Raw genomic sequence first — 11,419 nt, 5'->3', positions numbered from 1 at the left:
CTTTACTTTTTTTTTTCCTCTAGTGAAGAGATAGCATTTGCGCAAAGGTGATCTCTTCTTTACAGTCGTGAACGAGACTGTCTGATTTGTGGCTTCCATTCTCTGAGTGTTATATGTATATAAACCTCCTTCAGGATGAACCACAACTTTTGTGAAGACCTCTGTACTTAAAAAATGAGCAAACCCAACCAACGTGTTGTTAATTACACAGAAAACTGTTACAGAAAAGAGCCTTTGACAATATTTACATCAGAATCTGTTCTTTCCCCTTTGGAAAATGAAGTGATCAACACACTTCCATCAAGCACTCAGAATTCAGAATTTTCAACCATTTCTATTCATTATAAACATAATTTGGTTTTGGTGGGTGGAATTCTCATTAGGCTCTGAGCTGGTTGACACGTTTTGATAACTGAAAAACAAAGTCAAAATCTCAGGGATGTGAAAAGAAGCGTGTTTGTTTGTTTTCCCAAATGACCCTACTGAAATTCTCTCCCCAAATTAAAAACATTCTAGTACATACTGATAAGTTTCACATGCCCCAAGTTTTGAGGGATATTGTTCATTTTGATCCTAAATTACTAAGTTCTCCCTATATTTCATATTCTCCCATTACCGTATGCACTGACAGGTTGTAAAGAGGACATCACAGAAGGATGTCTAAGAAGAAAATTACAGCGAAAGGATGAAGGACTGGTTTTTATCTGTCTGTCTCCTGAAGTCTTTGGATGGTGACTAGATGCCTACAGATAAGACATTTTTAATCAAGGAGTTAGAGAACTCCGTAGTTGAAATGACATTGAGTGAGTCATACAGTAGATCAGACCAGAACATCTAACGAAATCTTCAGTTGTTAGAATATACATCCCTCTGAACACAGAGAATAATTTTCCAAGAGCCAAAGACCAGATCTTCCTAAATCAGTTATTTCAGTGGGAAGAGGGGGTGCAGGGGACCTACAAGTCATTTTTAAAAGACCCAAATGTTAGAGCTGACCTAGGACAATGTGACAGAAGACACTGGACAAAATTCTGGCTCCACTGAGCCCAAGAGGGAGTTTGAATTCAGTGGGGCGGTGTTACCACCCAGTGTGTCAATGGGAAAATTGCCAGTTTAAAACAAGAGAAAATGATACAAGATATTTAACCCCAGGATGCAATCTCCCCTCAGACCCTCCCCCCTCATACCAGTGATATGGGCCAAATGGAGAGTGACATCAGATTTACTGGTCTGTCTCAGCACAAGAGATGTGCGAGGCAAGTCTCAGCAGAAGACGTGTGAAGTAGCTCTTTTTATTTCAAACACATACAATGGGTAACTAAGAGAGTGAGAAATTGCATAGATTGGACAAAACAAAGCTCATCAGTGGGTTCCCATCACCACAGAATGGTTGAGGTTGGAAGGGATCTCTGGAGGTCATCATGTCCAACCCACCTGCTCAAGCAGGGTCATCTAAAGCAGGTTGCCCAGGACTATATCCAGATGGTTCCTTTTCACAGAAACATCCAAGGACATATTCCACTCTTCCCCATCAAATTTCAACAATGATGCCATCAGACATCTCTTCTACATGCAAACTCTTCTGCAGCTTTCTCAGTACTGCTCTTTCTCATGGAAGATCCCATGAATCTTCCAGCAGGAATGGCTTGACATGTGGGTAGCTAATAAACCCACCGTCATTATGAGAGTCAGGGCAGAGAATAACTCTAATTACAGGAAACAGGAGGAAGAAGGGGTGACTTTCAGAGTGTTTTATTGTAATTTAAGTAGGCTTCTAAGATATGAGAAACCGGCAATCATGTCAGAGGTTACAAGGAGTTTTCGTGAAATTGCAAATCCATATTTCTTCATCCTAACACACAATCTGGGAGAAGGGCAGCCAGGGGTAAGTGGCAGAACCAGGAGGAGGAAGCGAGCTGTTAGTCGGCTCTGGTTTGTCTCTCCCTCTTATCAGATCATAACTTCACAGCAGCAACTTGCACGGCAAACTCCTTGTAGCCTTCCAGACTGGCATTCAAGCCTGACTCCCTAGAGATGGGAAATTTCCGACACAAGAGAGCGTCTAGTGATGCAGAGGAGCAGTTCTTTCTGGCTGCAATGAACTGCGTGGGATCCCTCCATGACGCAGCTTGGTTTCTTTTGCGTACAAGCCCTGCAGGTTCCCCAGTGAGGTGGACTAGGTTCATTTGTCATCTGTGACTAGGAAAATCCTGACAAAGCTCAAGACCATGCTGTGAATGTTTGATGGGCACCTGTCTGTGTTTTTTCTAATTGGCTAAGATTTCCTCTGCTGGATACGTATTTCAAACTGCTATAAAATCAGTCCCCACTCAACTATTTCATGCTGATAGACATCCCAAAGAATGCCATTGAGTGAACTGAAGTAATTTGGGTAGTAATACTACTTGGCATAACAGAACACAATTACTCTGCTGAGATTATTCCAGTTTTACATCCACTTATGAAACTACAACAGAAATCTGTCCACTGGAAAGATTGGAATTATTATTTTAATTTTTTTTTTTTTTGCTTGTCAACCAGCTTTTCCAACATTTTAGATGTTATTTCCTGTTTTAAACCCATCCGGGGTACAATTGTGTTTTTTTTTTTCCTTTCAGTTCCCAGGGCAGAAGGAAGAAAATGGGCATCAGTTTAAATTGTCTCTGCCAGGAAATATATAATAATGCTGTCATTCTTAAGAAAACTCTGCAGCAGCAGGCTCAGACAGCTACAAAGTAGAGCACATGCATGGATTTGTCATCCTGCCTTACTTTTAAACAACATTGGCTTCTTTGTCAATTGTGAGGAACCAAGGGGGAAAACCCCTTGGAGGTGAGCCACACATTTATTTGTTCCTGAGCTCTGATAGCAACGTTGGCTGCAACACAATCCTTTTTTTAGAAAGAAGAGGTGAGCATCTGTGCAACTTGTTCAGAAAAGTCAACAGATACGTTTGACAAATGCATTTTCTTGACACATGTTGCCTTGCGACATTCAAGGACAGGATGTAAGATGTAAGTGACTGCATAAATCCGATGTTCATGACAGATCATGAGTGCTGCTGCCTGTCCCCTACAGCTCCACTTCTGGTACGAAGTGTGGGAGCGATCTATGGGTCAGAGGTGCCCTACTGCACTACTGACACGGCGTGAAGCAAACCGTGGCAACTAGGTGGGCAGAAACATCCTTTTTGCTCTTCTGCATCAGTGTCCACCATTGCGTTTCTATTCCAAATAGAGACTTAGTAAGACTGGGTCTTTCATCAATTTTAGCTGAGTGTGGCAGGTCCTTCTAAGAGGGGATACGTCTGACTTTATTCCACCTCCTTCTTTTTCACTATATTCAGAGTATGAAGATGTTCAGCTTTGCCTTTACCGTGTGGCCAATTGAATTCTAGATCTATGGAGCTAAAGTCCTACCAGTTCCCACAATGCCTGTTTTCAGTGTGCCAGTGGGAAGAAGATGCCTTCAAAAGTCCCGTTATTCAGTGTTGTGGACTATTCATTGTTGTAGGTTATTCAGTATTTTTGCCTTCACCGAATACTTGGGAGATATCATAAAAATATTTGTTTCTAACTGCAAAGAGAAATGTGTTTTCCTGGTAGATTCCGTTTTTTTCTCGGGCCATGTGTGAGAAACAAAGCCCAATGCTTAAAGATGCCATTTAGGTGGTCGCATTCCCCGTCCTTACCACTGCCAGATACGGGGCTGCCCCAGAGGCTGAGCAGCGCTCTGACAAACTTGTGGCACAGGCTGGTGGTGACTTCAGAAACGTGCTCTACGGGTCTTTACAAAAGGGTACAAGCAGTCTAAATCCTGACGTGGGAGCACACAAACAGCAGCTCAGGAGCTGTACTTACCCCGAGACAGAGACACAGCCTATCCAAGCGCTTCATGAGGGGGATGGTAGGGTTTCTAATGCCTCCGGCAAGCACGTGTTAAGAGGTTTGGTAACCCAATATGAATTCTAAAATGTACAAACGCATCGGTGTCAACCCCTAATGAGAAAGTGCCTCCAAAGCACTCCAACAAAACACCTGCAACCTGTACGGCTGTTTTATATTGCCTTTAGATAATCACATACTGCCTTGTAATAGCTACCTTGCTGTTTAAGCTCGTGCAGTTGCAGCTCATGGAGTATGGAAATGCGTACTGGTAATATTACTGCTGTAAGTCCTGATGGCAAGACACAATTCCCTTAAAAAATGAATGTCACAAGTGGTGGATGAAATCTAGCGGAGTGACGCACTTCCACACACATTAGCACATATGTTGCCCAAAATAGAACCACTCCATTTTAAAGAAAATCTCTGCAAAGGAAGGGAAGGAGATACCCTCCTTCCTTTTTGGTGCATTGAGAAGGCTCGAGATTTCCCCGCTCTCCCACTTGTTTCTAGAAATTCAGCTCCTGTTAAAATCACAGCCAGCACTGAATGTCCTTTTCCAGACCTCCTGTGTAAAGGGAGATTTCCGTGCAGTCCCCCATTGGATCCCAAAAACAACAGACGACTAACAAAATCAATGTATTTAATAGCACACAGATCAGAGAACGTTTGACGAAGCAGGCCGGCTCTTTTGCTGTTGCTTATTCACCACAGATGTCCCCAGCAAGAGTGCCCAGAGCTACCAGAGAACCCTGTAAAGCAGCTGAGGCCAATTGCCAATATTTAGGCGTAATTCAGGTCACCTCACACTAAAAAAGAGCCGAGGATAAACTGCATCAAGCGCTACCTCTTCCCTTTGCCCAGCCTCTCCTGGACCCCCACGACATCACGCCACTGGAACATGCTCTGTGTCACCTCTCCAGGAGGTGCTGTGGTGCTCCAGAGCTCCCTCCCATCAGCCTCACAGCTAGTCCTAGCCTCCGTTTAATAGATTAAAATAAATAATCAAGATAGAGAATTAATAACTAACTAATTGAGGTTTAGAAAGACCCGCAAATCATCAAAGAGCTAAGAAGATTTCCGTAGCTTAGGTTTGGAAAAAAGTTGACACAGAAACAATATCTAGCTTCTAATCCTCCTCTGTCCCTTGCTCAGTCTCTGTGAGAGAAGCGTACCTTTGCATGTCTCTTCTTTTCAAGATTTTGTAGTTTTCCTCACAAATCTTGTGTTTTTCCCGGAGTGAGCCCAGCTCTGTTCCCATTCAGCCTCAGGGCTGGGACCCTGGACAATATCTTCTGAATCTTCAACAAGCATTTGTTTCCCTCATCACCGTTCTTACTCCTCTCTTCCCTTAGGAAACATAACTCATTAAAGATCAAGAAGAATTTAATTCAAATATAGGTTTTATTTATAGCATTTCCCCCTCCTATCCCTCCCCATCTCCACATCACTTTTTTCAGTATATTTTGTTTTCACCAGCTGGACTATCCTCTCAAAAACAACTTTCCGACTGTGTGACTCCACCGATGTTAAGGCAGTTATCCTGCCTTTGTAGGGAGAGTAAAGAGCCCAGTTTTAAACCTCTTTATCTTTTAACCAGTAAAAGCTGCAGTTTACAGGTTCTGCAATCTTTCAAGCTTTCCTTAATAAGGAGTACTTACTCTTGTCACAAAAATGTAACTTAAGGATTATACAAGAATAAAACTTTCTGTTGTCCTTTCTTCCAGGTGTCCCCATGTCTGCAACGGGGAATCTGGCCAGCTCGCAGAAACTGCCTCTCCTCCAAGAACAGCATACTGAGGCGAATTCCCAGCTTATTAAAAAATAGTTCTGTTATTTTGCCATCTTGTTTGTTCTGCAATTCCACCGTATTTTTCCCCCTCTCTTTTTTTTTTTTTTTTTTTATTTTGCCTCTGGCTTTTTGGGGGAAAAAAAGGAAATGGAAAAGAAAAAAAAAAACACACCAAAACAAACCCCAAGAAATTCTTAAATGTATCTTTATTTGGGGTTTTGTGTCACTTCCAAACTTCTGTAGGAATTGATAGGAACATCCCAATATTCAGATGTTATTTGTCGAGTGAAGAGCTGTTTGCCTGGAGAAACTCACAGGAACTTCCAAAAAAACCTAAAGACCTTAAAGTACATTATAAAGCTTCTCTTCAGCTTCTGACTGAAGTGCCTTAACTTCACTGTTGCTTAACTCTTTTCCAAAGTAAATGAAATCAAAGCTGGAATGGCTAAAACTTGAGTAACGCTGCCCCAGAGTTTAATGTGGTCCAAACACTCAATTTCAAAATTTAGGTTAGTTGTTTTAGTTTTCCTGAGTGATTCCTGAGACAACTTTTCAATTCAGTAGTGGAATTCTTTTTTATTTATTTTTTTTCCTCAGCTTATAACTTCCAGGATGTTTTTCTAGATTTTGAAGGTTATGCTGAGATCTGGGGAACTGGTCCTTCAAAATAAAGGATAATGTTATGGTCTATGGCATAGTCCATGAAGACACTGAGTTGACCATGGCAACTTATTACATATTTTTAATTACACTCCATCCTTCTTTATTTTTTTCAAGGAGAGAGGAGAATGCCTTATATCTGTTCTTCTTTGAACGTTAGGAAAGAATTCTAGAATTTAATTTTTTTTTCCTAATGTACACTTGTGAAAAAACTGAAGACAGTGTAATAATTGATCATGAATCATCAAAACGGCACCCAGAACTCCCTGCCCCAACACAGCAGACAGTTGCGTAGCTATTTGCAACTTCACTTAATTGGATTTTGCAATGCAATTTCACAACGCCACTTTCTACCACTTCATTTTTAAGAATCCGGTTGCTTACTATTTAAAACATCCCAGTCGGACTTCTACGAGAGGACTTTCCGTTCTGCCCAATCCTGGTTTTTCATAACCCTTACCCGGCACAGCTCCGCTGCCCGCCCCAGGCTGGGCTCGGCACGGCGCTTCCAGGGCTGGGGTTGGGTAAGGCAGTGGCACCTCCCGAGCATAACACATTCTTGTCCTTTTACATCACGCAGCCAACCGACAGCCCCATTCAGTCATCGACAGCCTTCGGAGTCTCTTCCTTGCGTAATGGTTGTGGTTTTATTGCGGCCTTGGCGTTCTTCCTGCTCTGCCATAGCAGAGCCACAGAGACTCCTGTCCTCCAGCGGCAAACCCTCCTGTTTTGGTAAACTTTTCAACCCTCCTGACCTGCCGGAGAGCTGAACGGTGGGAAGAGCTCGTTATACCTTAATGGCCTGAGTGGGTTCAGAGCAAGGCCGGGAGCACAAGTGTTTATGGAAGGAAGAAAAGAGAAAATAGGGTTTTACGGGGAGGTATGATGTCACCCAGATCTCAGCCTATTTCTGGAACTAAGCTGTGAAACCCATGATGCGTTTTGACACATAAATGTTGCCAAGTAAAACTGATAATATAATTGTTAATACGGTCACAGCCAACTGTTTTTCAGATAAGGAGTTAAACTCTTCTATGCAATATAGTATTTGTGGAACGTAGCACCTAGTCCGTTCCATGCTTTCATTGGCTCTGGGATTACTTACTATCATATTTAAATAAAAAGACTAGATTATTGGGTACCATAAGAACAATGGATTGCTTAATGGTCTTGCAGCATTTATCTTATGTCAATACAGAAGTTTTGAGTTCCTAAGCCTATGTCAAGGGCAGTGAAACAAGGGCCGCATTCAGTGAACTAGTCATTTGTTTATTTTTTAATGCACATTTAAGTATCTTATTTTGGGGACTCAGATATACTTAGATGATTCAGTTAAACACGGATTAATTTTCCAAAAAATTGCGTCTGTCTGAGGAACAAAATCTGATAGAAAATACTAACAGTTATTATGTGCAATTTGTTCCAGATAAGAGTAATGATCAAACAACTTCCTCGTCTCTTTGCCATAGCGCAAATTCCCCTGTGATAGAGGTCCATTTTTGTATAGCATCCTTCATATGAGCTTTGTTCCTAAAAGCTTGACAGGGCTCCACAATATAATTATAGAGTTATTAGGAGTAAGTAATACCAGAAAAGAAGAGATACTTAGAAGTGTAGATACAGAAGGGAAGGGATAGGTTCAGATACGAAACAGAGACTGTAGCCCAGAGACATTTGAAAATTGCTCAAAGGGGCTCAGGACACAGAGGCAAAAAATGAGGGCCAGGGCTCAGGGTGTGCAGGGAACAAGTAGGGGACTGAAGGGTGAAGCCTGGGCTTGAAAAGCAAGTGGAGCGTCTCCACTACCTGCAAAAACGCAGGCAGGACAGGCTTCAAAAGGTATTTAGGCGACCACTTAAGACTTTCAGAGAACCAGAAGTCTCCCTAGGTCTTAGAATCCTTTGTGCTCCTCAAAGGCTCAAAATGTCCTTTTTTTGCCATCTTTACAGACCAACTTTACAGACATTTAGAACCTTGTACTTTTAAGTATAAGGTTTTAAAATCTTGCAGTGTTTAATTTTTTTGATCAGTGCTCTCTATCCCATCAATTCTGAAATTTCTGATTACAATGAAATAAAATTAAATTTTTGTCCTGGTCTGAAGTGGATCACTGCAGTTTACTTGCAGATATGGACAATTAACTCCACTACAGAAAGAAAAATATGTCTCTGGTTGAGTTTTTCCCTGAAACACAGAATAATATCTCTTTACTGCTGACCCTTCCCTCTCCCAGTGTGAGAATGGAGTGAGTGATTTTGTCCATGAACACACTGTATTTCTGACTTTGATGGTGTCTGAAGGTCCATAAACAATTCAGAAGGGAACGATTCATTTTGGTGTTATTCCCGTTTCCTCGAAAACGTCTTTTCTGCAATGACATGAAGGCAGCGGCGCGGAGGCGATGCTGTGTTATCACTGCAGTGGGGCTCCATGGCCAGACCCAGGCGGAGGATGGTGGTGCCTCGGTGGAGCTCCATCACCTACGCTGCGTTTTGATGGCTCCTCGTTTGGCTTGCAGCACCAGCTTACCATGTTTGAGTATCTTTAAGGCACCATCTCCCTGCGGTGGAAAGGATCTGGTGGTATCAGTGAGCTCCATGGGACCGTGCTGTGTGTAGTTAAGGAAAGGACATCTAAGAAAGAACCACTTTTACCTCCCTGAGCCCCGTTCTTTCCCCCAGCCTGTCTCTTCACCTTGGCCAGCAATGCCTGCAGCAGAGTTTGTCCTTCTCCTTTCCCCTGCTTAATATGCAATATCACACCATTTTACTGAGCTGGCAGATAAGCTTGGACTCTGTTGTCCTCCTATTCCCTGCCTTGAGCCAGACCTTCAAATTATTTTCCTACTGTACACTGATTTATCTTCTGCTTTCTCAAGTAGCGGTTTCCCAAATAAAGGGTCAGGGGCTGAATGAGAGCATGGAAGTGGGCTGCCAGAAGACATTTATATATATTGTTCTTCCTTACTGAAGACAGATAATAAACTCCAGAGGATTCAGTTTTGCTGCCAACTCAGCATCAGCTCAATCCTAACCTTTCCTGCGCATCGAGCAGCCATTTGCCAGGGAGCAGCTAACACCAGAGAGCAGCCTTGCCTGCCGAAGCTTGGATTTCTGTGTAGTTGGTTCCCATGTTACGGAATTTACAAGGTCAAATTTCATCCCCTCGCCTTAGCAGGCACCTTTTCTTTTGGTGCCGATTCTGACCGCCACGAGTCTCCCATTCGATAAGACCTGGAGGCCCAAGCTCATCCATCTGCCCTCTTGGGCCTCCTATCTCCTACTAGTTGGGGACCTTCAAGTCTAGGAGACTAGGTGCAGGTCTCCAAGTGCCAAGCCCATAGGAAACACTCATCGCAAAGACTTGGGTAGATGTTAGCTCAGATGAAGGCAGACCTTATTAGAGGGTGCAGGGGATGGTCATTTGGAAAGCTTTATTTATTTGTTGGTTGAGGAGATCTTAGCTGGGAACACCACAGCTAATGTTGCAATGCAGAGATGGAAAATTTGCTTTTATACCCTGAATATCAACTGTTCGCGCCAGTTGTGGGAATCGTAACACTTGTGGAAACAGGTGCTTGGTTGCTCCAGTGTTCACAGACGGACTCTCTTCCCTACAAGAACCTCAGTTTGCAGTGAAAAGGCTATTTGTACATAAATAACTGCTACGCATGTTTCAGATTCCTAATGTCTATAAAGTTTCGATTACCCTGTAAAGGAGGAAAAAAAAAAGAGTATCATGTGACCGATTCATTTAAGAAATTATATGGGCCCTCAACACTTGGCGATCTCTGTGTAGCTGGCCCTGCTACGCTTGTTTTCCTCTGATTATTAACTTCTTTGTACAGCTGGGGACCTGAGCAGTGAAAAGATGAAATGCCGTATGACAGCCAAGCAGGGAAACTGTGGCCGAGTCATGGAGGCAACTCACATTTCCTGAGGAATAAACTCTTAAAACCATTTCGAGGTGACAGAGGAACCGGGCAGGGAAAACCCTAGCAGGCCACAGAAAGTCAGAGATAAGGGAAACATCTTAAGGACTGGTGTAAAGGTAGCGTGAACCGGTCTCACCGTGTGATCAGACGATTCCCATCAGCGGCGGTGTCACAAACAGAAAACATGTGGGCATTTCTGCCATTCCTCAGCCCTTGGCAGCCGGCTCTCTTTGGTACTTCTCGAGAGTCCCACCTCTCTCTGAGGCACTTGCAAACTTCACAGAAATCAGCAGGAATTAAGGTTGGTCACATTTGCCTTGCGAGCATGACCGGTAATTGTTGTTGGGGGAAAAAAAATAATGAGGAAGGAAATGGGAAAAAAAAAAAAAAAAGCAATCCCAAATATTAGTCTTGTCTGTACCCTTGCTCCCACATTGCACCTCCTGAGGTGCCGATGGCCAGCATGGCAGTCGGCACCATGGACTCGGGGTTCACCACCACCAGAAGGGTGGGAACTGCTGTCAGCAGCAGCGGGTTCCAGGGTGGGATTTGCCTTGCATGGAGAAAGCGCCTGTCTTGGCAGCGGCAGACCTGTGTGACATGGCTCTCCCCCATCCCCACGTCTCCATCCCGCTCCTGTGCCAAGAGCCAATTCCTTCATCTGTGTGTCCATAGCCTAAAAAAGCAGGTGGAGGTCACAAGCAGGGAGAAGATGGGAGGATCGGTAGGCTTGGTGTGGAAGATAGGATAGTATTGGTGACCAGAGCAGTGGGGCTAAACTCCTTAGCAATAATAAACTAATAATCTTTGCCCAAACCACCATTAGCAAACCAGTTACCACTGGACAGCCCCAAAAGGGGCGATTTCTTTGGGACAGCGTGGCCGGGCCACGTGTTGGCATGGGACATTGCTGAACTGAGGCCACTTCCCAAGTCTCACCCACCACCTGGCTGGAAATCTCCTGCTCCACGTGTCGGGGCAGGATCCAGCACTTCGGTTCAAAGGCAACACCAGCCGAGCGCAGGTTTCTGTTCCCCGGGAGCGTGGTGATCACGCTGCTTTCTTGTGGCTACGGATGGCGAAGGAGAAAATAACTCGATAAGTCTGCAGAATGTTTTTATTGTCATGTCAACAAAATGTTTTCTGCCT

This window comes from Larus michahellis, chromosome 8, assembly GCF_964199755.1.
Source record: "Larus michahellis chromosome 8, bLarMic1.1, whole genome shotgun sequence".
Lineage (NCBI taxonomy): Eukaryota > Metazoa > Chordata > Aves > Charadriiformes > Laridae > Larus > Larus michahellis.
Note: the sequence above shows the minus strand (reverse complement) of the source record.